The 25978-nt window shown below is 49.4% G+C and overlaps 1 protein-coding gene and 1 long non-coding RNA gene across 7 annotated transcripts in view; one reads left to right on the plus strand and one right to left on the minus strand.

The window, feature by feature from the left end:
• Positions 1-4595: 4595 nt before the first annotated feature.
• LOC106831509 (uncharacterized) lies at positions 4596-7874 on the minus strand. 2 transcript variants are annotated; one of them, XR_011497085.1, is made up of 3 exons: positions 7710-7874; positions 6658-6781; positions 4596-4959 (listed from the first exon to the last, which is right to left on the minus strand). It is a non-coding gene; the product is annotated as an uncharacterized lncRNA (long non-coding RNA). The 2 variants fall into 2 exon arrangements; XR_011497086.1 differs by lacking the exon at positions 7710-7874 and adding an exon at positions 7458-7596.
• TEAD4 (TEA domain transcription factor 4) overlaps positions 7409-25978 on the plus strand; it is a 61935-nt gene continuing 43365 nt past the window's right edge. The window contains exons 1-2 of one of the 5 annotated variants that reach the window (XM_070494850.1): positions 7409-7559; positions 7935-8049. The gene's annotated coding sequence lies outside the window, so the exon portion shown is untranslated. Of the gene's footprint in view, positions 7560-7751; positions 8050-8250; positions 8343-11982; positions 12162-25978 lie in introns of those variants that run through there. The other 4 variants (XM_070494846.1, XM_070494848.1, XM_070494849.1 and 1 more) reach the window with 4 other exon arrangements.

Below are 25978 nucleotides of genomic sequence, written 5' to 3' on the forward strand. Positions count from 1 at the left end.
AACTGGCGAAACCCTGGGCTGCTGAAGCAGAGCATGTGAACTTAACCACTCGACCATGGGGCCGGCCCCCTAATAATTTTCTTTAGATAGCATTATAGGTACAGAAATAAAGCAACTTTTTGAGAAAAAATCCCAGGATTCTGGCCCCTTTTCTGCCAGTGATTTGCCATGGGCCTCTTTCCTCATCTATAGATTGAGAAGGTTTAGAACTCCATGATCTTCTTCAATTCTTGAATTCCATGATTCCCCTCAGTCATGCTGGCAACCATCTGGAATTCTCCTAAATGTGTTCGACTTGAGCTCTCTGGTTACCTCCAGGACAGCTTCATGCTGAACATGCTGCTGGGAGGAGAAGTGACAGAGACCTCAGGAAAAGACCATGGATGCTTAAGCTAAGGAACTAGAGAGGGGAGATTCTGGACTGGTGGGAGTGTGCCACGTGGGAGAGAGGATCTTGTACTGAGGAAGTAGAAGACCTCAAGGCTGCTCTTTCCAGCCAGTGGGGACATGTTTCTTCCGGAGAAAACCTTGGGCTGTTGGAAGCTGTCCTCCTCCTCGGCCTCCAGCTCCCACTCGAGAGAGAATGGCTCCTGTCCGTGTACTCATGACATGTCTGATAGCTGCTTGTCTCCAGTCCACAGTCCTCTTTTAAACTTCCCCATGTGGACCCAAGCTAGGGGCTTTCCAAGAACTTGCCGGATTCTGTCCCACTGCCCAGACACGTTTCTTGACAAGCTGCGTATTGGATTCTTTCGCCTCCTCTCCCTGCTTTGGTCTTCTAGTTACCGTAGTCAGAGCATATTCTTTAAAAGTCTCACAGTCTCCTCTATCAACCAACACAGACTCTTCTCTCATCCACAAACACCTAGGGATGCAACAATAAATGATGGGTTTGCCGTTGGTGCTGTCAGAGCTTTAGGCAAGCCCTAATTAAGCCACAGACAGTTTCATGGCACCACCTACTGACCAAGGATGCACACTGCACATACATGAAAATGAATGAAGAGCACAGATTCTGTAATTGAGATCAGGAAGTCACCAGGGGCTCAGAATGGCTTCAACACCTGGACCACATTATCATTATGTACTAACACCCTTGTGCTATGGCACGACTCTTCCAAATGTTTGAGAACAGTAATATTTTTGGAGTTTACAAACCAGTTGAGGTATTTTGGGTAAAATGCCGGGGATCTGCCACAGATTAAGCCCTCGGTATACGAAAGTGGCAAATATCAATATTATCATTCTCATTAATGGTCTTTTAAAATGGAACAATGCATTTCAGTTGACTTTTTTAGCTATGCAGTTACACAAAATGGTTTATAAATGCTCAAAGAAATTTTAGATGGTTTTCCAGGGACTATAATGAGGAAAGAAAAACAGCAAGGTTTAACTGCGTACCTAAACATCCAGTTTCTAGTCTCAGTCCTATCCTACCTCGCATTCCTTACTCTGTACCCATCTCTCCATTTCTACTTGAAGGAAGAGCCTAGGCAAAAAAGTAGCCCTGATGTTAATGAAAATTACATCTTTCCTGTCTGTTACCACCTTTTATTACACGTTTTGGTTCTTAAGCCTCAGAGTTTTAACATCTAGTTAAGTACTATCTACCCAGATTGTCTCTTACTATGATTTTCAAGGATTCCAAGAGTAATAATCCGATGGTTCTTTCTTCTGTAGTCTGGGGGCAGGAAGGTTAGGAAGGAAGAATGGTCTGAGAGGAAAAGAGGGTGACAGGCAGAGGGGGTCTAGGAATTAGATCAAGATTTTAAAAGTGGGGTCTAAATGCAATTTTTAGGGTACTAATGCATGCTCAGAACAAACTACATCTGTATAAGATAGAAATATGACCTTAAAAATGTGCTGATTTTGCCTTTGGTCAGTTTTATGGTGTTCTGTATCAGGTTTATAGATAGAAATTTTAAATGGTAATTTCATATGGTTTTTAAACAATTTTGTAACTACACAATTAAAGCCTCCTCCCACAGCTGTCCCCCTCACCCTGCCCTCCTCAGAGTTAACCACTTCTCATTTCTTTCCTGTGTATCTTTATGCAAAAATAAAAATGTGTTTGCAATTTCCTACCATTTGTGCATAAAAGGTAGCGTACTTTTTACTTGGTTCAGACGCTTGCTTTCTCTGTTTAATGTATCCCAGAGATACTCCTGTATCAACAAATACAGTCCTTCCTCATGCTTGCTTATGCTCCACAGCATGTCACTGTGGGAAGTCCAATAAGGGTTTTAACTAGTCCCCTCCACACAGACAGTGTGCACAGTAAGAAATTTTATCAACGTGTTTTGAGTATATCGTGTTCCAGGGACCCGTGTTACGTATGTTAATCCTCTTATTTTTCACTTTTCATAGTCAGTAACTCCCACGTTACACCTTTACTCTTGATGTCTCCCACAGTCCTGAATTCTTCCCTTAGCTCTGCAAGTGTTCTCTAACTGCCTGCTGGACATCTCTTTTTGGATGGTCCACAGCTGTGCTGTCCAACACCCTAGCCACCAGTCACAAGTAGCTATTTAAATTTAATCAAAATAAAATTCAGTTCTTTAGTCAGACTAGCTGCATTTCAAGCTCTCAATTGCCACATGTGGCTAGTGACTACCATATCAGACGGTGGAGATAAAGAACCTTTCGTCATTGCAGAAAATTCTGTTGGAGAGCATTGGTCCACAGAAATCTCTACTTCAGGTTTCCAGATTTAACTGTCCAGCTTCATACCAACGCTTCTCCTATGGAGAAGTTGTTCCTTGTCTAGCTCACCCATTAGACCGTTAGTATCTTCAGGGGCTGGGATTGTGCCTCTTCTGTTTATCCTTGGTGCCACCCCGCACTGTACCAAGGATGTCATACATGTTCCATAACTGTGTAATGAACACACGAGTGATGAGGAAACTGAGGCTCATAACAGTGTGCCCAAGGTCACAATTAGTATGTGGCGAAGCTGTTATTTGAACCCAGATTGTTTAACTCCCCAGTGAGGTCATAATACCTGACTTATTTTAACTTTCATTTCAAAATACTGTGGCAGAGTTACTGAAAATGAAAATTTTAACTGAATAAGGCCGGAGGAAGCCTTTCCTCCCTTTTGATTTTTCTTTCAGGAAGATCCTGGATCTCTGATCCTAAAGATCCCCTGGGAACCTCAGAGAAAGTCCCTTGAGTATTGTGTGGAGGTGGGCTCCAGAAACCAGTGGTTTTATTTTACTCTGCTGGGGCTGCCATAACAAAATACACAGACTGGGTGGCTCAAACAGAAATTTATTTCTTGCAGTTCTGGAGGCTGGAAGTCCATGATCAAGGTGTTGGCAGGGTTGATTTCTTCTGAGGCCTTTCTCCTGGGCTTGTAGGTGGCCGCCTTCTCACTGGGTCCTCCCATGGCCCTTCCTCTGTGAGTTATCTGTGTCCTAATCTCCTCCTCTTATAGGGACACCAGTCAGAGTGGCTTAGGGCCCACCCTAAAGACCTCTTCCAACTGAATCCCCTCTTGAAAGACGTTATCTCCAAATCCAGTCACATTCTGAGGTCCTGGGGATGAGGACTGCAACCTATGAACTGGGGGAACATGCCATTCAGCGCATAGCATACACTGTTCCCTAGTCCTGGGGTCAGTTCTCTTTCATGTTTCTCTTTGATGAGAGATAACAGAACTAATGTTACGCTGAACTACAGACTGCTTTTTACTCTATAGAGCAAAAAAGACTCCAAACAACTTTGATAAAGGTCTATTTTGTCCTTCAAAACACAAGATGCAGTTCAGTTGGTATGGAGCAAAGAGTGTTCTTCAGGAAAAGCAAATGGAAATATAGTATGGGGAGGTTAAAAAAGAGAAGAAACCTGAGTCACAGTTGACCACAACCACAGTAGGAATCAGCTATGTAATACTGTCAAAGATGGGGCAGGTACGTGCTTCAGGGACGTCTTGAAAGCAGTATACAAGTATGCGTCGTATAGCAATGTTTTGGTCAATGACAGACCGGACACATGACGGTGGTCCCATAAGATCAGCTGTACCATCTAGGTTTGTATAAGTACAGTCTATGATGTTTACACAAGTACAAAATCGCCTAACAATGCAATTGCCTAAAAATGCATTTCTCAGAACATATCCCGTAAGCGACGCGTGACTGTATTTGCCTTTTCCCTAAAGGCTAGGAAACAATCTTTCCTTGACTCTGCCCTTGTCAACTTCTTATTGGGCCATTAAATCCAGTTGTGCGTGTTTTTTAAAAAAAAATGTGGAGAAATTAGTGAAAGGTTCTAGTCACATGCTTCTCCTCTGATTATAAAAGAAACACAAGTTTCTTATAGAAAATAAGAATAAAAATGAGAAAATAAAGAAATCCCCTTAATCTTCCACCTGTCAGAGATAATCATTCCAAAATATTTTTCAATTTATTTTTCAAAAACAGGATCATACTATATATACTGTTTTTAGAATCTGCTTTTCCACTTATATCATTAACATTTGTCTGGTTTATTAAGAAACATCTTGTTATTAATAGCTGTAAAGGATTCTAGCACAAGATGTGGTTGAATTTGTTTAATACAGTATTATACAGATAATTTGCTTAACTATGACCATGTGGGTTGGAAAAACAAAATTTATTAAAGGAGTCAAAATAATACCAAACAACATATAATAAAAATAATTAATATGATTTTTTAGTGTGATTTTGGAGTACAGACAACACAAATACCCTCCCCAGATTAAAACCGGCTCTGACCACCCCTGCCCTCCTCTCTGTACCAGTCATCATCAAGCTTGGGTGAGGGTCCATTAGCAGGACGAGGCAGAGTGGTCTGGACCACTGGGAAGTCAGATGAGTTGTGGATCCTATGGTGTAATTTGAGTGGAGCCATATGCATCTCTTACAGCTCGATCGAGACAGACGAAATACTTCCACCAACAGATACATTCCTGAGGGCCAATCAATGAGAGTCCTCGCCCTTAAGAAATGTAAACACCCCTGGTAAGGGCAGGGCATGTGTGTGAGATCACTGTCAGTCTTTAACCCTTCAGAATCTCTATGTCTAAGAATTTTCCTTTACCCAGAAGGACCTCAACAACTTGGGAACGTGGGATTCCTGAAGGCACAGAGCTCTCCAGAAGCCTGTAAGGGTATGGACCAGGAGGCTGAAGTCCTGATGGCACACCATTCCAGCCTGGATCATTTATCGTCTGGGTAGTTAAGACCTGGAGGGAATAAGCCAGTGTGATCTCCAAATTTCCTGTCAGCGTCTGTGCTGAATGTGACACCCCAAGGCTGCCTCTAGACTCTGGACTCTGTCCTGCCTTTCTCTCAATCCTCTGAACCTGTCTGGACTCACCTTCCAACTCAACCTATTCCTCTTTTCGTTTGAATTCTTATCTCAGTTAACGGTACCACCAATTGTTGGGTTGTCAAAGTTTACTGATTTTTGTTTCTTCTCACTCTCAAAGCCAACCTAGTCACCAATTCTTCTTCATTTTGCCTCTGGCCTATTGCCTACATCCTTTCCTTTATCCTCCACCTCAGGACCACTGCCTGAGTCTAGGGCATCCTGACTCTCCAATCTAGTCCCAGTGCTATTGCCAGAGGGGTCTTTCTGATGGCGATACTGGTTATTTCACACCTGCATCTAAAGGGCCTTTCCGATGCCCAAACTCTTCAGGACAGGATATGATGATCTTCATACCCTGGCACCCACTTACTGTAATCTGTTCTCCTCATCTCCTCTTCCCTAGCCACATCAGTTTTCAAGACTTTTCCTAAACACCCTTGTGTACAGGCTCCCTTATCTTCATGGGTCTTCCAGTCTCCATTTGGCAAACTCTCATTTATCCTTCAAGAGCTAGATCAAATGTCACCTCTGTAACTTGGATTCCATTGTTCCTTCCCTTGGATTCCCACTGAACTTTGTGTCATTGTGTGTCTTCCCACATAGGCCGTGAACTTCTTGAGGGCAAGGACCTATTCTGGCACTTAGCAAGGTGGTCAAAGTCAACAGACACTCAACAAATGATTGTTACCTTCAATAGCTGGTGCTGACAGTTTGCACTTCATTCGGTGCCTACAGACTGTCCTATAGTGTAGACTTTTCACGTGTATGAGGTGTGACCAAGGCTTGATGCGAGTCACTATTTAACAAGCATACCAGAAACTATATATCCAAATGAGAGCTGCTGCCTTCAAAGTCTTACCTTCTGAGACTGGATACTTCGTCCAGCAATGCTCTCATTGCTCAACACCTTTGCAACACCTCTCTGGGAAATAACTTTGGCATTTACAGCACTTTCTTTTCAATATTCTCTGTGGGAGCAATCTTTTTCATTTATTTAACATCTATTACGTACTTATCTATCCTGGGCACCCAGCTGGTGCTGGGTGACAGATAAGATAAATCAGACATTTACTCTGTCTTCAAGGAAGTTTCTGTTTGGTACGGGAGATAAGATCTGGACAAGCACTGCGACACAAAGGTAAGCGGGAATGCTCCAGAGGTTGGATTTGGTTTTTGGAAAAAGCCAGAAGTCCTTTGGCTTCAACCTCCCAAGGTGCTTGACAGAGGAGCGTGGTTAACACCCTGCCTTAAGCAAACGTGTTCTGGAGACTTCCAAACCAGCCCATTGCGTTTCCCTCTCCCCCAACAAGAGACTGAACTCACCTGGCATGTCTGTTGAAAACCCAGACTCGCACTGTGTGGCAATGCTCTTCTATACATCGAGTCTTCCCAGCGACGGCAGGCTCTTTGAGCGCAGGTGCTGAGGTCGTTTTTGTTTTCACAGCATCTGTAGACACATAATACATGTTGGATAAATATTCACTGAGTTACTGAGCCCAAAAGGTGTCTCACGCCGCGCCACACGGACTTCACATCGGGCATCCTTTCCTTTCCCCATCTGCTTTACTCGTGCAGTCACAGCTCCGCAGATCCGCAAGGGACAGAGGGAGCGACTGAAAGGACCACTGCGGGAGGGCGCGCGCGGGGCACGGGCGGCGGAGCGGGAACAAGCCCGGAGTTCCCGCTTCCTGGTTCCCGGGACCGAAGCCCGCGGCGGGAGCAGGGGCAGGAGCGGCCTTCCCGCGCGCCGGCGCCGCCCCTCCCCGGTCTTCCTCGGACCTGCGAGGACGGACGGCGGCCGGCAGCGGGGGCCGCAGGGTCGGCCCACGGGACGCCCCCGCCCCGGCTAAGAGGAAGGTTTTCTGCTCCCGGGAGAGAGGAAGGAAGCGGGGTGGGGAGGGCAGAAGAGTCGCGGCGAGGATCAAAGGGAAAGTCCGCGCGCGAGGAGCGGCGAGGCCCCGCCAGCCCCGCGCTCAGAGTTGAGGGGTCGGCGCCCCCGGCCGCCCCGGCCCCGCCCCGCCCCGCCCCGCCCAGCCGCCCGCGGCCCCGTCTCCTCCCGGAGGGGCCGGTGGCCCGGCCGCCACTCCCTCCCGCGCCCTCCCTCAGCTGCGCGCATCTCATACCAGCCGTCATTCCGCGCATTCCAGGCGCCCTCCTTTCAAACTCCAGGCCGGGGGCGGGAGCGCCGCAGCGCCCCGCTCCGCCGCCCGCGCGCGTCCCCGCAGGTGAGTGGCGCCCGCCCGCCCTCGCTGTCCCGCCGGCACCGCTCCGCGCGCTGCGGCCTCCTCCCTCGCTTCCCCTCGCCGCTCCCCTCCCTTCCGCCCTCTCCCGCGCCCGGTGCGGTCCCGGGCTCCCTTCCTCTCCCGTTGACTCACGCCTCCAGGAATAGGGCTCTCCCGTGGCTTCCCGTCAGTCCCATTCTGGGAAAACTCCTCCCTCCGCGCCGTCCGCGCCCCGCGCACCCTGCGGCGGCGAACTGCGTTCTCCGGGGTCGGCCCGGCGCGGGCTCGGCTCCGTCCCGCGGCCCCGCCTGCCTCCCCGCCCAGCTGCTCGGCCCGGAGCCCGGGGCGCTGCTCGCTGACCCCCTGTCGTCCCTGCAGTGCCGTCGCCGGCCTCCGGCCCTGAGCGGAGCCGCGGCTGAAGAGTTGGCGCGCGGGGCGGACTCCGCGGAACCGGCGCAGCGCACCCACCGCGCCTCCCCGCACCCTGGGACCGGTAAGGCGGCGGCGCGGGGGGCGCGGGAGCGCGGCGGGCCTCGCCGGGGGCAGGCATCTGGGGTGCAGCGCGAGGAGCTCTCACCGGGGCCGAGCCGGGGAGAGAGCGGGGCACGTGGAGGCGCTGCGGACCGCAGGGCCGGGGGCGGGATCCGAGGGGCTTGGGGGGAAAGGGAGCCTGGGGAGCTGAAAGGACAGAGCGGAACCGAGAACCCCGGCGATCGCTCGAAGAGACCCAGCGCTCGTGCCTTTTCTGCTGGGCTCTTTTCTGCCTTGGAAGAGACAGCCCTGGAGGTAGGTGTGTGGGCTGTTTTAAGTGCTAAGGCTTTGTGAAAGTGGAGGGGACCCCTACCGTAAGGTTCCTGCTCCCCAGGGGTTGAGAAGCGAGTTGTGTTTCGTGATGGGGACGAGGGGATATAGCGAGCAGAACTCCCAAACCCCAAAGTGCACCTTTCCCGGGAACACAGCCTCGGTGCACATGTGTGTAAAGGGTATCCGGTCAGACCAAGTGTTATCTGAAGAGTTCACGTGGCCGTCTGACCGTCCCGTCTCCTTAGCTCTGGGTGTATGTGAGGGTGACATCTGTCCGCAAATGACTCACCTCGGCTCCCAGTAGGCGTGTGTTTGTGTTGAACGTGAGTGTGTTTCCACGGGAGAAGAGAGCTGTCTGAAAGCCTCTGAGTGCCTGTGCCATGGTCTCTAAGTGTGTGTTTCTCTGGGAGGATGTCGCTTCTGGACGTGACTGCTTTTCCTTTCTGCATACCGTGGGCAAGAGACCCTGCCTCTGGTTGTGTGTGTGCAGGGGCAGTGTGACCGCGGGTTGGAGAGTGTGGCCCTAAGGCTCCATTAGCCTTGGACTGGGCAGAGCTGGAAGGAAGCTGCCTACACCTGCCTCTTCCGGCAGCTGTCTTCCTGGGGGAGAGTGGGTTCTGGCCTTGCCTGGAGCGGTGTAGAGAACCAGCTGGTAGAAGCTAAATAAAGTTGAGAGCTTTGCCCTTTGGTAGTGAGACAGGTTGTTGATAGTGAGAGTTGGGAATCTTTGTGGGGGTGGACCCCCTAGAAAGACAAGACCATTTTGAATCTTGAGACTTGTGTAGACAGTGCTTTTAAAGTTGGCCTCGAGGACAAAGAGGAATCGTTCTATACCAGCCTGAACTCATTTCTACTGGTCCAGCTCTCCTTCATACTGCCAGCCAATCAAATGGAAGAATCCTTTACAACTTGCTAGAGCACTTGACACTTTCCGGTGGGAAGGGGCATGAGGCGCTCATTGCGTGGATGCTGTAGTGCCAGCCTGGGAGAGAGGGGCTGCCTCTGACTTGCTAGTTGACCTGTGGGGAGACCCTTCTGGGTGTCTCAGTTTCCCCATCTTTTTTTCTGCTTTGCTTTCTGTTTTCTCTCTATTTGGGGTTCTACATTTGGAACATTATATAAGAGTGGACTGGGTCGGGAGGGAGCCACGCTGTCTGTGAGACTGTCAGAAGTGACATGGCATATGGGGGTGGCGGTGGGAGGACACAGGTAGACTGGGCTTCAGAGTTCTTTCTTCCTTCCGACAACATGATGACATAGGCGTAATGTTTAGGACTTCTTGGAAGGGAGGAACAAGTCACTCTCAGAGGGCTGGAGACTTGCCCCTGCTCCTCCATGCACCCTGAGGATGCAGATGTTCTGGTGGGAGCCCCCTCAGCCCTCACTTGCTTAGGTCTGGTGTGCAGCTGGGGCTTTGAGGGAATTTGGTCTAAAGACAGCATTGATAGAGTAGAAGAGGCCCAGGTTTGGGGTCAGACATATGTGGGTACAAATCCTGACAGTTTCTCGCTGCTTTTAAGGCTCTCAGGTTCAGTTTCCTGACGAGTAATATGGAAGAGGGGTTAATTAATATCCATATAAAAAGTTTCTTGTGAAAATTCGATGTTTGCACAGTGCACAGCCCATCCTGGAGACCCAGTAGCCAGTGTTTCCTAAGCTGCTTTCAGCACGGAGCTTCTTTTTCTCTAGAGACTTCTCTGCACACCCTTTGATAAACCCTGGTCTGTTCGTTCATGTTTATGTAGCAAACATGAATTGAGCATTTACTGTGGGCCAGGCCTTGCACCATGTTCTTGATCCTTAGGAACCAGGGTGGCTAGTGGCCCAGGTGGAGGTGCGGGCAGGGCTTTGTCACCCAGGAGCACATGGTCTCCAACTCATATGTTCTAATTCCGGTTTTTCTTTGACCCCAGAGTGAACTTGCTGAACATTATCAGACATGCTAATGTCAGCATCTAACGCCTTCATTTTAAAGAAGGGGAAACTGAGGCCCTTGGAGGGGCAGTCACTTGCTTAAGATTGCAGAACCAGTGAGTCACAGAGCTGGGATGACAGTCCACTCTGTTTTCACTTTGCACCCTGTCTCCTGCTCTGTGGTTCCCAATGCCCAGACCCCCTACCCACCTTCATCTAACAGGCCTGGTGGCTGGAAAAGTTCAGCTTGGGCAGTGTCTCCCGTCTCGTGGCTCAGATAAGGTTGTTAGGAGGCAGAAATACTCCCTTCCCTCCCAGCGCAAAGCACAGACGGTAGAATCTGAGAATGCCATCTCTGGAAGGGGCCCTCAAGAGGTCTTTAAGTACACCCTCCTTTCTCCTCGCTGGTCATAGTGTTACTCAGCCAGGGAGAGAAGGGTCTCCCTATCTTTCTAGATTCCTGGGACACAAATGTCCCCTCCTTTGCTTCCATTCTGTAGTCTTGTGCTGGTGATTGTCACCGAGCAGTACCTGGTGCCTAACCTGAAGCTCCTCTCCTCCCTAGTTGCTCTCCTGTAGCTGGGGTCAGGCCTGGGGCAGTGGGAAATTTAGGGCTGTGAGGGTCCCTTTACCTCACCTCTCTTCCTTTGCCCCCCATGACCCTTTGCTGGCAGGGGTTGGGACGGCAGCTCCCTTTAAAGCTCTGAAATTGGAGCTGAACAGCTGCTCTCCAGGCCTCCCCCCTCCACTGCCCCAGGGGTTTAACCAGCTCAGGGGCCCAGGTGGAGGTGGGGGCAGGGCTTTGTCGCCGGGCAGCGCAGTCTCCGGCTCCTATATTCTAATTATACAGCCTTGCCTTGACCTCTTCTGAGATGACAATTCTTCCCTTGCTTTGGTTTTTCCATTTAGATATTAGGGGGATTCTGATCACCTCCTGTGTGATGTGGTCCTCCAGGCTTCAGCTGGTAGCGATTGAATGTTTGGGAGCATTTCCGCTAGAACTCCAGTCCCCGAGATCCCTGCCCACGTCCTCCTGCCTTTAATACCTAATACCGGCAGGCTCCTGGAAAGGCCTGAGGATGGGCCCAGCTCCCTGCAGTGTGGGCCGGCTCCCTGGCGGTGCTGAGGGTAGGCGGGCCGTCATGGGTGGGGACTCAGCTTCCTTTGACCCAAACTGCATGGGAACAATAGACTTCAGAGGAGTCACCCGGGGCAGGAAATGGGAGCTGCACTAAGGCAGGGTGACCCTCCTGGGGGATGGGATTGCATATCCGGCCTAAAGGAAAGGCAGGGTGTTGGGGGCAGTGCAAAGGGCACTGGGGAGGGGCTGATGACACATAGGGTGGGCCTCCTCTGAAGGGGGCTGTTGACTCAGAGTGAAACCTGAGCTGCTTAGAGCCCATTATTTGGCCGAGCAGTCTGCTTTGTGTCTTACTAGCAAAGGTGTGGTGTCTGCCAGCCTGGGCTCATGCCCAGCTCACCCCTGCCAGAACCATGTCTTCCCCTTCCCTTCAAGCCCCTGCGATGTCTGCGCGAACCGTCCTGGCCAAGATAAAAGGCCAGTTTTGTTTCTTCCTGGCTGACCTCCGTGTGGGCGTTGAGCCTTGAGTAGTAGTTGACCAGGGAGGCACTATGGTGGTGGGCGGAGCTCTGGGTGGGGAGGCAGCAGGCCAGTGTCAGCTGGACAATGTAAAGTGAGTTTTGTAGCCACAGTCAGAGAGCAAGATGACCAGGACAGGCAGGGGTTGAGTCCTGCTTGAAGCAAGTAGTGGGATGTTCTGGGGGGCAGAGCACTCTTGTCTTGCCTTCATCTTTGTAAGTGTGGAGCAGACTCGGTGAGAGGGCCACGGAGGCCACCGGGAGCAGTGAGAGTCAGACCACACTGAGGTGCTTTTCGTGAGTTAGCTTGCCAGTTCTTACAGATCAGGTTTCGGGGCTCTGAGAGAAGCTTGAAGAGTGACCACAGAATCCCTCTAGGGTCTGGGAGGAGAGAGGGAAGGTGGCAGAATCACAGATGCTGCCCTGATGTGTTTCTTCAGTGTGGCAAGGCAGGGATCCTGGCAATGGCAGGCTGGTGAGCTTCTTAGTGATCCCTTGCCAAATTCCAGGTCGGATATCTGAACAAAATCTGCGGGGACTCCAGAAACCAAGTTGAGATAACTAGTAGCCATCATGGTCACTACCAGGTCTTGGGAAAATGATCTAATTTGTGTTGAGGAATGTTCAGTAAGGACTTGGAGTCTAAAGATTTTCTTGGGTTCAAGAGAAATAAATATGATCCGGCTGATAGAACAGTTAGATGGATTTGTAGCTGGTTGAAAGACTGCCCTGGGTACTGGTGCTGAGCTCACCTCGCCCTGGGGGGAGCCTCTAGTGATGTGCCACGGAGCCCTCCCTGGCTTTGCGCTCTGTCAGTTCTGTGGGTGTTTAGGACAGCAAGCATAGTGGATGACGGAACCAGCGTTCAGAGTCATCTTAACTAACTAGAATGCTGAGATTAAGCAGAAATATGAAATAAACATTTTTCTGTTAAAATTAATACATACTCATTGTAGAAAACCTTTATAAATTAAAGGAGAAAACAAAATGGTATATAGTACCACAACTCAGGGATGAGCACAGTTAATGTTTTGGTGTATGTCCTTCCAGATTTGTGTTTGTGCAAATCTATATATTTTAACATAATTGCAATTATGCTCTATCCTGTTTTTTTCCCTACTGAATACTATATAGTGAGTAATATCTCCTGTCATAAAAAATGATTTAAAACTGTAATTCTAAGGATCTGAATAATATTACATTTTCTGAATACACCTTAATATATTTAACTGTGCTCTACTGGACTTTTAAAATTTGCTTTCAATTTTTAGTCATTAAAATTTACTTGACACTGAGCAATGTTAAAGATGTATACTTATCTCCAGATGAAATCTAATAGATTTAAATGTACGATCCTGCATTTAAGTTCATAACATCAATTATGTAAGTATAGAATGGGAATTTACTATCAATTCTCATGGAAAAAAACGTGGGTGTTTTGGTTGGCGCTTTTGGTTGACTAAGGATGGGGACGGGAAAGGAGCATTTGCTAAGTGCCTACTAGGAGCCAGGCATGCTCTAGATGTTTCTGCCTCCATTGTCTCCTTTAATCCTCTCGGCTGCCCTGGGAGAGAGGGTTTGCTTGTTTGTTTTTGTTTTGTTTTGTTTTTAACCTCTATTTACAGAAGAGGACAAAAATTACACGGAGATTAATGGGGGGATGGAATTTGATCTGTCTCTTCCCGCTGCCCCATTAAACCCTGAGCCTGGTGGCGTCGAGGAAAGCCTTAGTCCGCTAGGCTCTGTGATGCTGCGGCCACGTTGGGAGCCATGTCTGGTTTTGGAGGGTGGCTACGCTCTGAGTTGTTAAGCACTGAGCTTGTTGATACTGTGACCATCTTGGCAGAGGTTGGTGAGGGAGGGGGACCTGTCCCCTCATCACGCTGCTGTCAGTTCTCACTTGCACAAGGTAGACCGTCTTTGCAGCCATAGCAGATCAAGTCCATCTGATCTGAATCCCTCTGCAAAATGGGGAAAATAATATTAATAGAATCAACTTGGTATGGTTGCTGTGAAGATTAAATTAGTTAATATTTGTAAAGTGCTTAGTTTTTCCCTGGCAGATACTAAACCCTGTGTAAGCGTTTATCAGATGAATGACCTGTAACTGATCCTTAGACCCTAGATAAGCTAGAGTTTGTGAGAGGGGGAGGCTGGTGATGCCCCTGGAAAAACCCAGTGCTAGAGGCGACCTAGGTGTTAACTAGGTGGTGTCTGTACCTGGTAGTTCTGCATAAGGAAACTGACTTCAGATCAGGTAGACCTAATCTGCTCTTGCTGCAGAGGGCCTGCCTTCTGGAAGTGAGAAATGGCAGCACCCTGATGACACGACTGGTTCCAATCCTTCAACAGGTGTGTTCTGAGCATGTGTCTGCCCAGGGCTTGGAACTGTGCTGGGTGGTGCGGAGGAAGCAAAGCATCCTCAGAAATTTCCATCTTAAATTGCATGACCACATGTTGGAATGGGAGGGGAGCTCACTTGCAGTGCTTGGAGCCTTAAGCAACAGTCATGCTGCTTATGCAAGAGAAGAAGTGAAGCTGTATCAGTGGCTTCTGATCCCCTCCTCAGAACTCTGCCAGCTCCAGCCCTGCCAGCTCTCCTCTCCTAACATCAGCCCCCTTTGTGTGCACCTGCCCTCAGCCAGTCCACAGTAGTCACAGAGCACCCACTGTGTGCCTGGTATGGGGCCCGGTGCAGTGGGGGTATGTTGAGCGGAAGACCTCAAGGAGCTTGTGGTCCAGCAGGAGAGACAAACTAGATAGCAAACACCGATGACCTGCAAGATGAGAGAAGGGCTAATTAGAGGCACAGACAAGTACCAAGGGGGTGCCTGGTGAAGGTGATTCATTTTGATGGAGCTGGGAGAGGTCAGGGAAGGCTTCACAGAGGAGGAGGCACTGGAGCTGGCTTTGAAGGATGGGTAGGGTTTTGATACCTATGTGCGCTCAAGCACGCGCGCGTGTGTGTGTGTGTGTGTGTGTGTGTAAAAAGGGCAGAGGGAGAGAGGAAGAAAGAAGAGAGAGGAAGCTTTTGGGTCTGCTTCTTTCACTCAGCATAACGCCTTGAGATCCATCCAAGTTGTGTATATCAATAGTTTATTCCTCTTTATTGCTGAGTAGTATTCCAATCTACGGGCGTACCACAGTGTCTATCCGTTCACTGGTTAAAGGGTTTGTGGGTTGTTTCCAGCCTTTGTTGATTATGGATAAAGCTGCTGCCAACATTTGTGTACAGGTTTTTGTGTAAGCACAGGCTTTCATTTCTCTTGGATAAATACCTAGGAGTGGAATTGTTGGCTTGTATGGTATGTGTATGTTTAATGTTTTAAGAAACTGCCAAACTATTTGCCGGAGTGTACCATTTTGCATTCCTCCCAGCAAAGGGTGAGAGTTCATTGGTCTGTGTCTTCAACAGCGCTCGGTTTTGTCAGGTTTCTTTTTGTTTTGTTTTTGCTGTTCGAATAGGTGTGTAGTGGAATCTCATGGTGGTTTTAATTTGCATTTCCTTAATGGCGAATGATGTTGAACGTCTTTTCCTGTGCTTAATTGCCATTCATACAACTTCTTTGGTGAAATGTCTGTCTAAATCTTTTGCCTGTTTTTGATTGTTTTGTTTTGAGAGCTCTTTAATATTATGGATAGAAGTCCTTTGTCAGATGTGTGATTTACAAATTTTTGGAGAAAACTCCTTTAAGGAGAAAATCTGCAAAAGAAGTTGGTGGGTGTGAAGGACTCTGAGAGCAAGGTCAGAGTTTGGTGTTCTGAACCTTCGCCTTTTTTCAGGGGCAAAGGTGGGACCAGGGTGAGGTGGGGGGAGGGAACGCCTAGAGAATGACCTATGACAAAGATAAGGAGGGAACAGAGCCTCTATGAAGGTCTGTTCCTGGTTTAGCACCTGCCATAGAGCCTGCTTGCGAATAGGAGGCACAGGTGGTCTCTTGGTTTGCTGGGCACCTTCCCTGACTGGCTGGCTGCGCCTGGTCTGCTCCTCATGGCCGGCTGGGTCAGGCTGGGCCAGCCCCATCCAGAACAACAAATGCTTGTTCCCAGCCTGGGTGTCAACCACTCACATGGCCTTGTTTCCAAACTGGATGACCACACATTCTGGAACGGAAGGTGGGGTGATTGTCAGGCCTGCAGAGGTAAGCTGCTGGGTGGGTATGTGGCTGGTGCAAGAAAGAATCAGTGGGGTGCGTTTTCTGGGTCAGGATGGGTCTTCTGTGCCCTAGGGTCTTAGCCCTAGAGTCTAAGGGCTTTGGGCCATTAGAATTTCTTGAGCTTCTTGATCCATATCTCTCTCTCTGTCCAGGGAGGGTGGCTCTGAGCAGAACTTTTCTATGAGAAATGACCAAGGATAGGGTAGGTGCTGCCTCCTGCCTCTTGTCCAAGCTCAGTCCAGCCTTTCCTACTCCATGTCCTGGGAGCTATGGCACTGTCCAGATGCTGGAGTCTTCGTTCTTCTCAGGGACAGGCCTTTTCCAGAGATGATTATGGCCTAGAGCTGGGGAGTGGGGCAGAGCTGAAGATGGAACTCGAGTCCTGCTTTCCTGGAGCTGCTAGTGGTGGCTGTCTGTAGGGCCCTGTGGGTTCCTCGTGGCTCCCTGATGCTCCCCAGGGCTGAGAGCTCCTGCCTGGGCAGGGCTCAGGATGCAGAGACCCCAGCTAGCGTGGTTTGTGCTGCATGGGCACCTGGTGTGGGCACACCCTCTGGTCCTGGCAGGGTGGGGCTTGGTCAGGTCTCCCTTTGGCAGAGCAGCTGATTGGGCAAACCCCACCCAAGGCTGGGGAAATAAGCATTGGTGAGCAGCACCCTGGCCTTGTGTCTGGTTCTCCTACTCCCCGGGGAGATCGCCATTTGACGGGATTCAGTGGCAAAGACTCCCCGGCTCCATTACCTGTTTTGAGACCTGAGACTTCGTAGGACAGGCCTGTTCAAGTGAGCCAGCTAGTCCGGTCAGGGCTGTTGCCTCTTTAGGACTTTCGTGACTTCTACTTTATTTTAGGATCCTGAAGAAAGGCCCTGAGGAGAAAAAATGCAAGGCTTATTCTCTCCACCTTTTTTTTTTAATAGCCTTTATTTATGTATTTTTTTGAGCAGTTTTGGGTTTACAGAAAAATTGAGCAGAAAGTGTAGAGAGTTCCCTCCCTTCTCCCCTGCTTGCTCCCGTGGTTGACATCTTGCACTAGTGTGGCGTACTAGTTACATTGATGAGCCATTATTGATATGTTATTATGAACTAAAGTCCATAGTTTACCGGAGGGTCCACTCTTTGTGCTGTCCAACGTATAATGACATGTATCCAGCATTACAATATCAAAACAGAGTCCTTTCACTGCCCTAAAGTCGCCTGTGCTCCACCTGTCCATCCCTCCACTGGTCTTTTTCCTGTGACCATAGCGTTGCCTTTTCTAGAATGTCATACGGTTGCAGTCATACAGTGTGTAGCCTTTTCAGATTGTTTTCAGTGAGCAATATGCCTTTAAGTTTCCTCATTGTCTTTTCATGACTTGATAGCGTATTTCTTTTTATCGCTACATGATATTCCACGAGAACTTTTCTTTTTGCAAGTGGGGCACTGAGGTCTGGAGTGGGGACATACTGGCTCAGAAGGTACCCCAAATCTGTGATGAGGCCGAGCTCGGAGCCTGGTTTGCCTTGCTCCCAGAGTCTACCTATTTGGAGGGGCTTCTGTGCCAGGCACTGTGCTGGGGCCTAAAGCCTGTTTCCTCACAGCTTCATCAGCCCCTTTAGTTACTCCAGGGCAGGCCACCGGGTGGGGTGGGGAGTGGAGGGCCAGGGACACCGACGTGCTATGACCCAGTTCCTGGATGTGTTAGGGCTGGGCCCACAGAGACCCACGTCCTTGGCTGCTTGGAAGGGGTAGCTGGGGGCAGCATCTCGGGTCCCAGTCCCTGGAGAGCTGAGGGGATGGGATGCTGGATCCCTGTCCTCATTTACCCTGCTGCCTCCTGGGCGTCGGGATCTGGGGAGTGAGCAAGACTCTCTACTGCCCCATGGGGCCAGGAGCTTGGGGCCTGTATCGACTCAGGAATCTTATCTCCTTCCTTTTCTCTTCGTCTCTGAGCCACCCCCTGCCCCTCTCCACTGAGCCTCCTCCCGCTGACCTGCTTCCCTCTCCACTTCTTGACTTGTCTTTCCTCTTTTTGCCCCTCATCCCTCCTACTCCTCTCCTCTCCACTGTGGCCCAGAGGGAATCATTCCTCACTGGTTCTCGCCCCCTGCCATCATCCCTCCAATAACCACGAACGTTCGAGGAGCCCTTCGAAAGCCAGCCTCTCTGTTGTGTCTTATGGCCATGATCGAACTTAATCCTCACCACAGTCCCGTGAGGAGATAACATTATTGCCTCTGGAGTAAATTTGGGAGGACACAGGCTCAGAGAGGTCCAGTAGCTTGCCCAGGGATACCAGGCCAGTGTGAGGCCCAGCCAGGATCTGAGCCCAGACCTCTGCCTCCAGCAAAGCATGGATCTCTGCCCCTAGCACACCTCTCTCCTGGCTAGGCAAGCCTGGTGGGGCAGCTCTCTGTGACGTTGGTTCTGACACATGCGCATACCTGGTAGGATTGTGGGGTCCTCTTTTTGCTTTGTTTCCTTTCACCCCCTTCCCATTCCCATCCTATCAGCAAGTAAGATGTGATAAATGTCTTCACACTGAAAGGTTGGTGAGGGGTGGTGGGTGGTACAGATGCATTGCCCCACGTTCCAGGTTCTTCACCTGTTTTATTTCACTTAATCCTTAGTCTCTCTGCAAGGCAAGTCTTCTCTCTGAGACACGAGGAGACAGAAGCTTTGGGGAGCTTAAGTAAATTGCTGATCAGCTGCATAGCTGTAAGAGGCACATCTTAATTCAGGTCGTCCAACTCTGAAGCTTCCTCACAGGGGCCAGACTTAGGCATGCTTTCCTCCAGAGCTCTGTGCGTGTTGGCAGAGGAGGAGGCACTGCTTACCGCCAAGGGAGCGCGCTCTGTTGGGGAGTTCAGGCATTGTGGCACCTAGGTTTTGTGCGGTTTTACTATTTTTTGAGAATGTCCTTTTTCTAGCCTTTGACAAGCCCTGGCCAGCCTTCCAAAGTCACGCAGGGGTCAGTTTTTTCCAGCTGAGTTCATGGCCCAGCCCAGCCTAATCCAATCCATTTCCCTGCTGGGTTGTGTTTTTTTTTCCTCCGCTCCCTCTCCTTCTTGGCATCCCTAGGAACTCACCCGCCAGTAACCTGGGAACTCTCCTGACTTGTCTCTCTTCATATCTAGCTACGAGTAGGCCATTTTCCTTTGTCTCTTGTATTTTGGGCCCAGGTCCCCTGAAGTGCCTAGTTCTCCCTTTCTCTGCCCACATCTTTTCCCCTTCTATCTCCTGGGGCTCTTTAAAAACAAGTGGTAAAGTATACGTAAAATTTACCATTTTAGCCATTTTTTTTTTAAGATTTTATTTTTTTCCTTTTTCTCCCCAAAGCCCCCCGGTACATAGTTGTATATTCTTCGTTGTGGGTCCTTCTAGTTGTGGCATGTGGGACGCTGCCTCAGCGTGGTTTGATGAGCAGTGCCATGTCCGCGCCCAGGATTCGAACCAACGAAACACTGGGCCGCCTGCAGCGGAGCGCGCGAACTTAACCACTCGGCCACGGGGCCAGCCCCTTATTTTTTAGCCATTTTTTAAGTGCACAGTTCGGCAGCATTAAGTACATTGACGTTGTCGTGCTACCATCACCATCCATCTTCAGAACTTTTTATCATCCCAAATAGAAATTCTGTCCCCATTAATCAATAACTCCCCATTTCCTCTTCCCCCAGCCCCTGATAACCTATATTTTATTTTCTGTTTCTGAATTTGCCTATTTTAGGTACTTCATATAAATAGAATCATACGGTATTTGTCCTTTTGCCTCTGGCTTATTTCACTTAGTATAATGTTTTCCAGGTTCATCCACGTTGTACAAAGAATCAGAATTTCATTCCTTTTTTAAGGCTCAGTAATAGTTCGTTGTATGGATATACCACATTTTGTTTATCCGTTTATCTGTTGATGGACATTTGGGTTGATTCTACGTTTTGGTGTCTTGGTGCCTTTGACGTTTCTGTCTCCATCAGATGTGGTATTCCCAGGGCCTTGGGCTCAGCATCTGTTAGAGTCCCCCCCCACAAGATGTTTACTGATAGTGGTTTAACGTGTTTCCCTCTCTGGGTGCACTTGATTCTTGGTGTTTGTGGTAATTATGTTCTATGACGTCGCCAAGAACCCTGAATTAGCAGATACTGAGCCACTGCTTCTAGGGAAGATACAGGGTTAGGTCCCTCCGAGCCTCTGGCACGTGATTTCATCAACTGATTACTTCATAACCATTGTTTCATGTGTTTCTTTTTTTAAGATTTTGTTTATTTATTTTTTCCTTCTTTTCCCCAAAATCCCCCAGTACATAGTTGTATATTTTTTTTTTTTTTTTTTTTTAAAGATTTTTTTATTTTTTCCTTTTTCTCCCCAAAGCCCCCTGGTGCATAGTTGTGTATTCTTCGTTGTGGGTTCTTCTAGTTGTGGCACGTGGGACGCTGCCTCAGCGTGGTCTGATGAGCAGTGCCATGTCCGCGCCCAGGATTCGAACTAACGAAACACTGGGCCGCCTGCTGCGGAGTGCGCGAACTTAACCACTCGGCCACGGGGCCAGCCCCAGTTGTATATTTTTTACTTGTGGATCCTCTGGTTGTGGCACATGGGATGCCACCTCAGCATGGCTTGACAAGCGGCGCCACGTCTGCGCCCAGGATCCAAACTGGTGAAACCCTGGGCTGCCGATGCGGAGCACATGAACTCAGACACTCAGCCACGGGGCTGGCCACATGTATGTTTCTGTTCACAGGTATTTTATTTAACATGTAGTGTTGATTCATTACCGTTGAACTCCCAGCCGACAACAGCATCACTCACGCCTGAACAAGCTTATCTGAACCAGATATATCCCGTAGGGCGCACCCCAGCTTCCTGCAGTTAGGAATGCTAGACTGCGCTTCAGCACTACACTTGGGGACCGTTTGAAATGGCGAAATCAGTAACAAAAATAAACCATCCGTGGAAAGGACACTTGTTTTTACCATGTGAGAGCTGTAACGAGAAGGCAGAGTGCAGCCTCGTTCGACCTCAGCTGGGAGCGTGTGCGATGGACAGCTCATGTTTTCGGCTGCTCAGGGCATGTACATTCTGCTGATGACCACGAAAGCACCACAAATGTTGATTTTGGTGTTATGAATTTCAGAGAGTAGGCGAATTTGCAAATGTGAAATCTGAATATTCTGTGATTCTTAAGGATCGACTGTACTTGTATCATCAGGGGGAACTCTGGCCCCATGTCCCCCACTAGATTGGAGAACATTGGGGGCAAGACCATGTCATTTGTGACTTTGTTTCCAATGCCTGGCATGTTGCAGGTGCTCAGTGTACAATTTTGAGTGAACGAATGAAAGACTCAAAGGGCTATGGCGCTGATGGTGAGGCGTTAGGCATGCAAATAAGCAGGGAGCGGTATTTCTGGCTGGGGAACCTGCTTACCCACATATGTGGGTCACCTGCTCCTCTCCTTCCTAGAAACCACCTCTCTCTTCTCGTCATCGAGAGGCATCCAAATGATGGTCCTGGCTGTGGTCATTGTGTCACAGAGAAGCACGGGGCTGAGGTTTAGTTCTAGTCCCCATTTTAACTAGGCCCCGTTTAACCTGAGGCCTTTGTGGGCAGGGCCCGGGAATTCTCCAGGGCAGAGGTGAGCCTTGGCTTGAGCGTGGGCCTTGTACGTCCTTCCACTGAAGCCACTCTGTCTTCGTAGCACTTATGATTTTGTGTGTCTATACCAGCGTCCCTGCCCCCATCTAAAGTCTAAGCCCTCTGAGGGTCCGAACCTGTTTCTCCAGAGTTTAGTCCAAGGATAAGCACTCAATAGATTTTTTTTTAAAAAAAATATGTTTTGTGTTATTTTTTAAATTTCAGCTTTATTCTGGTGTAATTGAATTTAAAATTGTAAGCTACATTAAGTGTACCTCTGGTAATTTCTTATATGTGGACATTGTGAAAGTGTTCCCTCCATGTGGTTAATTAACACATCTGTCACCTCACTTCTTAATCTTTTTTTTTTGGTGAGGACATTTCAAGTTCTCTTAGCTGACTTCAGTCACACAGTACGGTGTTAGCCTCTGTGGCCAGCGTCTTTTGTGTTAGTTCCTCAGACCTCATTCATCTCATAACTGAAGGTGTGTACCCTTTTACTGACCTCTCCCTATTTCCCCCACCCCTCAATAGATGTTTGTTGATGGACTGGTGTCAGGAATTAAGTAAGTCTGGGGCCCACCCTAAGCAGGAAAGCACTGTGAGTAAACTCGGAGTTCAGGAGACCAAGAGGACAGGAGGTAAGAGTGGGCATGAGTCTGGAAGAAGGCTGGCGTCCACTATTCCTGGTTTCCCCTCCTGTTCTTATTTAAGAAATGAGGTCAGGGCAGTGAAGGCTCAGAGACCCCCCACCCTTGCCACCCCCCAAAAATCAGGGAGTTTGCCCAGAGGTCTGTACCTTGTCTTTCTGCTTCAGTATGTGCACCACCTTTTGGCACTTGTACAGTTGGGCCCAATCTCCAGAGTCTAGTCGGGTGGGAGTAGCCAGGGTAATGATGGGAGGGACGATTTTTGTCTCTGCTCTGAAGTGTATTGGATGGGGAGGATGTGCATTCCATCCAGTGTAGATGTTCTCTTACCACAGCTCTGTTTGATTGGGCAAAGTACCTGGGATTCAGAGACGTGACTCCACTGGCCTTGATAACCAAGCCTTGCAGATAAGTCCACCAGCCTGAATAAGGAAAGATTCCTGTTCTGGGATTGAGGCAGAAGGGGACCCACTCCCACCCTGGATTACTTTAGTCATTCCCCCTGTCTCCTACACCCTTATAGCTCTGAGACTCATGTATCTGGAAGATTAGGATGGGTCTCCAGGAAGGAAGCTCCAGGTTTTAGTTTTCCTCCCAGCTTCTCAGTTACAGGAGTCTTTGGGATGAAGGAAATAGTTCTTTCAAAGTGCCCAGGAGAGAAGCAGCGAAGTAAGAGCTGAGGCATCTGTGGGTAGGACGGCAGAGCCCACAGGTCATGAAGATCCTGATGTGGCTGGAACCCTCAGCCTGGACCCCAGAGCTCTTGGAATCTGAGTGGGGAGAAGAGGGGCAGAGAGAACTATCTATCTGCATGTCGGGAGGGGGACTCAGGCCCTCTCCCGAAGGTCTCTCCCTAACCTTCTGGATCATACCAAGCAAGTCTCATAAATTTTCTGAGTTTCAGTCTCCATCACTTCCAGTTCGGGGTCAGGAAGCATGAGGAGGAGGTTATACTATATGTTGACCCCCAACGAGTTAGAGATACTGTGATGAAAGGAAATGAGGGATAGATTTGTCCTTGACCGAGAAGAGAGGATCAGTAGAAGAATCAGCTCCTTAAGGATAACATCTACGTGCATTCCCAGCACCGAGCCAGGAGTGGTGGGGGATGCCAACGTGTGAGAAATAATCGTGTTCTCAAGGAGCTCGTGGTGCAGCTGGGGGGACAGGACTTCAGGGTCTGCGGTGGCTTTGCCACTTTCTCAGGGCAGTTATCTGCCCTCCCTGAGCTTTGGCTTCTCCACATATAACCTGGGCATCGTGATTCCTGTCCTGAAAGTGTTTTTGCCGAGCTTATTGTTCTCATTATTAGAAAGATCTTAATAAAAGTCTGTAAGTTCCTGATTCTTCTGAAAATTCCTGAGTAACCGGCATCTGTGGTCCCTAGGGTGGAGCTGAGAGTTGTTTGGGCCTGGAGTTTGCATTGGGTGGGCCATCTCGTGGACTTTTGTGGGGGCTGGGGGCAGAGCAGGAGGCCTCCAGGCCAGGCCCTGGGAGCCAGGTCAAGGATTATTTTTATTCCTCTGTTCATGGCACATGGCCTAAGCTTAACAATGCTGTCTGTCTCCCCTCCAGCTCTCATCCTGGCAGGCCCACGGGGGTCACTGTGGAGCACTTGGGGTGGGAGGAGGGAGCGGGTCTCCTTCTGTGGGCTGCTGTTGGTGTACTCCCATTCTACAGCCGTGGGCCAGAGGCCACACCGGAGATTCGCCTCGGGGGGAGGCAGCTGCCGGGCCTGGGGCCATGGGCTGTGAGGGTGGGAGAGGCTGTGTGGACTGGGAGCGGCAGGGCCCCATGGGGCCGGGAGCAACTCCATTTCGGTAATGAATCCCATGGCCCAGGGCCTTGGGTGACCCGCTGCCCTGCTTTCCCTGGGACAGACGCAGTCTTGGGGACATGGAGTGCAGGTCCTCAGAAAACCTCACTCATGGGGCAGCATCTGGCCTGAGTCTCCATGTCTCCCTGGGTCTGGTGTTCCGCTGCGCTGCCTCGGGCCCGACTTCTGCAGGGACCGAAGCTGCTCACTTCACTCCGGTGAAGGCAGGGCCCGGAGGCCACCGCCTCTGGCTCTCAGAAGGGTCCTGTAGGCTCAGGAAGTTGGGTCTCCTTCCTTTCCTTTCTCCTAACTTTCTGGCCTCCACAGCCCCCTCCGCCTGGCTCGGAGTATTCATCTGTGTTTAGTGTCAGGTCTCAGAAGAAAATCTAGGTTTAAAACCAAGACATACATGGCTTTGGGCATTAATACTATTAATTAATTAGCATTAATTAATACTAGGTATTAGAGCTTAAGGTGTTTGTATCTGCAGATCCATTTAGGGTTTTAGACCTTCCACTTGAGGCATTATTTGTAATGATGATGATGACAAATAGGTCTTACTGAGCATTGACTCTGTCAGGCCCCGTGCTAGTTAACATCTCATCTTACTGACCATCACGTGCGACATCTTTCCACGGCAGATCAGTTCCCCAGCCTTCAGTGAGCAAAGCCACAGGTGAAAGTCTGCAGGGTGTGTCTGGAGGCCACTGGGAGAGCTCCCCGAGGGAGTGGGGGGTCTGGGCAGAGAGTGTGAGCCGCAGACACCACTGGGACAGAAGGGACCTTAGATGCCAACAGGAGCAGCCCCTTGTCTTAGTTTACAGATGAGCAAACTGAGACTTGGAGAAATGGGGGGATTTGACCGTGGGCACGCAGAGGCTTAGAGAACTGGAACCAACACCAGTCTGTTGATTCCTAGACATCATTCTTTCATTTTACAAGCTTCCAAAATCAACCCCAAAGGGATTTACATACAACTTAAGCTCTCCCTCTGGTGTGCCAAGTCCAGACATTTTCCGGGATTTTCTTTTGTTTCCTGACACTAAACACAAAACAGTTCATCCCTCTCACATAGAAATCATTATTTCACAAAGAACAGTTACCAAACATCCATTCATTCATTCATTCTTTTGTTCCCCAGCATTGTGGAATGTGGGGAGGACTTAGAGAAAGACAGCCATCCCTGCTCTCATGGTGTCTAAAGTGTGGTGAAGACCAGTTGTTCCTGGGAGATGCGGACTAGGATACGCACAGCGTGGAGATCTGGTGGAGTGTATAGGAGAGCACCTAATCCAGACTTGGGGTTGGGGTCGTCCTCCTAGAGAAACTAACATGTTGGCTGGACATTAAGGATGAGTAGGAGTCGGTCAGGTGAAAGAGAGATGGGGAGGAAAGTTACAGGCAGGCACTTCTAGGTGTGGAGCAAGAGCTTAGCATGTTGGGTATGTCACTTGGATAATTGAGTTTGGAGATTGGGGGTGAGTGCAAAGAAGGGAGTATATAGATGCATGGAAGGTATGGCAGGAGAGCGAGAATCAGCTGCTGAAGGGCCCTATAAAATCCCATTATGGACTATGTTGTTTTGTCTAAGAGCATGAGAAAGCCGTTGAAAGATTTTAAGTAAAGGAGTCATGTGATCAGATCTGTGTTGTAGAAAAATCACTCTGGCTGCAGCAAAAAGATGATGGAGTCTGGATGGGGTCGGCACAGTCAACCAGGTGAGCACTGATGGACGCTTTGGATTAGGGCTCTGAGGTAGAAAGACAAGTGGGTTTAAGGAGACATTTAGGAGATAGAAAGATGGGATGTGGTCATTAATTATTTATGGGAGATAAGAGGGAAAAGTCAAAATACACTGCTGGGTTTCTGGCATCT

Source organism: Equus asinus, chromosome 22 (genome assembly GCF_041296235.1).
Source record: "Equus asinus isolate D_3611 breed Donkey chromosome 22, EquAss-T2T_v2, whole genome shotgun sequence".
Classification (NCBI taxonomy): domain Eukaryota; kingdom Metazoa; phylum Chordata; class Mammalia; order Perissodactyla; family Equidae; genus Equus; species Equus asinus.